This window comes from Protopterus annectens, chromosome 5.part1 (assembly GCF_019279795.1).
Source record: "Protopterus annectens isolate FY-2018-M chromosome 5.part1, PAN1.0, whole genome shotgun sequence".
Classification (NCBI taxonomy): domain Eukaryota; kingdom Metazoa; phylum Chordata; order Ceratodontiformes; family Protopteridae; genus Protopterus; species Protopterus annectens.
The window spans coordinates 483,237,501-483,240,000 of record NC_056736.1 but is presented as its reverse complement, the minus strand read 5'-3'; positions in this window follow the sequence as shown (position 1 = coordinate 483,240,000).

Here is a 2,500-nt window from a genome sequence, read left to right as displayed (position 1 = left end):
ACCACTAATTCTCCACTTACTTTAACCCTAACCCTAACCCTAAGGTCTGTCACTATCGCACAGTCACCTCACCGTGCCCTAACCCTAACTCACCTACCGTGCCCTAACCCTCATGTCCACACAATCGAACACTTACCTGAGCTGTGCCCAAACACTAACTCACCTAACCCACCCTAACCCTCACATCCACACAATCATACACTTACCTAAACCCAATCTGTAACTTTCCACCACAGCACTGAAAATACCGAAGCAACAGAAACGGACAACTGAATTCTTTCCCCAGAAAGAAATTCGTTTTTCTGTTTCTTCGATATTAGAACACTCGAAATTTTGAACGTTCGGTGTTCTAATATAGACCCTATATACATATGCATGTGTATTTAGGTAGATTGCTCTATCTATCTGTTTATCTTCATGTGTTCTTGACTCTGTTTATTGTAAATTTCCAGTATGCTGCTCCTCATGAAAATTAGCCTTTATTTACATATTCAGCCTTTAACAGCAAAGGCCTAAAACATAGCAAGCAATACCTCAGTTTGCGGAAGAGTAAAGAAAAATGTAATACATTTGCCAGGTACTGTAAGGTCATGCTTAAAAATACATAGCAGTACTTAAATGCATGGAAAGAGAAATTTGAAGGAGGCTTCTGGAAACAGAATTTATATTCATTAAAATTTCCACTGAGAGCATTTTTCTTCCAGTACTGCTTTACAAACCACTTTTGGCACTTCAGAAATTAAAATGAAAAAGGATCCTCACATGTAGAAGACCAAAGGAAGTATCCTACCTATCAGATTTAATGATATTCATCATAAATTGTTTTACCCATAATAAAATTATCCTCATAAGCAGATAACAGAAAGGTACATTGGTAATTGCTGCAGGGATACAGACAAAAACTAAATGTCTCTGAGATAAAGTTCTGCCATAAATTCTCCTTTGTAAAAAAATGAGAACCACCTTCGATGCAGGTGTCATGTTAGTACCACACTTAATGTTTGATAAAATTTAATAAACTACCATGATGAACATATTATGTGACTGGGAAACATACATTTTACTGTTCAGTAGCATGATTGTCTATTAGCTTACTTTATATTATGTTAGACAAAGATACATTTTTAAATTATTATCTAAAATATCCCTAAGAAGTAAAATTGTTAATTCCATATTAACAAAATGAGGATATCTGCATAATGTACTGCAAAATATTATAAATTCCTCCATTTGAAGAAAGCTGGAAGGTAATTTCCTTAATGTAGAATTAAATATCTTCATAAAAGGCATAATGCAGTGTGAAAACTGCAGAACAGTAACACCAAAGGAAGCATCTCTGTCTCTCTCTCTCTCACACACACACACACACACACACACACACACACACACACACACACACACACACACACATATATATATATATATATATAGATAAACTATTGGTTGTCATTCATTTAACTTAAATCCATTTGCTTAATAAGTAGTTATACCTTGAAGTCAGACTGTTTCTTAATTAGAAATGTTATCATTACTGTAATTATAGTGTAAGTAGTTTGATATTTAGAGATAAAAAGCTGCATTCATTAAACAGAGTCAATATTCTTAAAGAAGAAAAGCACACATTAAAAAACAGTATTTTTATATACTCAGTAAGCACACCATAATGGAATACCTCAGTGGATAGTATCAGCATTGCAAATTGTGCTATTCAAGATTTTGTTGATTATATAAAACGTTCACTACTATTTCTTTCATTTCATGCTAAGTTGTGAATTGTCAGAGGTTTGCTTGTCCAACTAATACACTATACAAAACAATCTCAGGGTATATTACCCCTCACTGCTTTCAAGGTTTATTATCATGCTCTAACATAATGATATTTCACCCTGATTAACATTTAGTATTCTTCCAACTTCTGCCTGACCCATTCAGGGAATTTGCAGGAGGGGACTTGTATATAGCCTTTTAGTTTGTGTTATCATGGTTCATTGTCACCTGGCAAAATGTCTGTGTTTGTCATATATAAAACAAATAAATACATCTTTAAATAAATTCACGCTCATAGAGGGTTAGTTATATAATTATTTCACTCTTTCGACTTTTATTAACCTGGTCTATATTTACTGCACAAAAACTACTTGGAGAGGCTTTACCTCCCCTTATATGTCATCTTATCTTCCTCTGAGCTTTTTACTTAGCATCTTCAGATCTCTATCACAATGGACAACCTGTCCTTATACTAAGAAAACCTTCTTGTCATTAAAAGTAAAAATACTGATTCTGAAAACATTTTACATCATTAGTTTACGGTGGAGCAGCGGTTAGCATTGCCACCTCACAGCTAGAGGTTCTCTGGTTCGATTCTCAGCTGGGGTGCCTTCTGTGCAGAGTCTACATGTCATCCCTATGGTCACGTGGGATTCCGTCGGGTGCTCTGGTTTCCTCCCACATCCCAGAGACATGCTGTAGGTGGATTGGATATTCCAAATTGGCCCTAGGT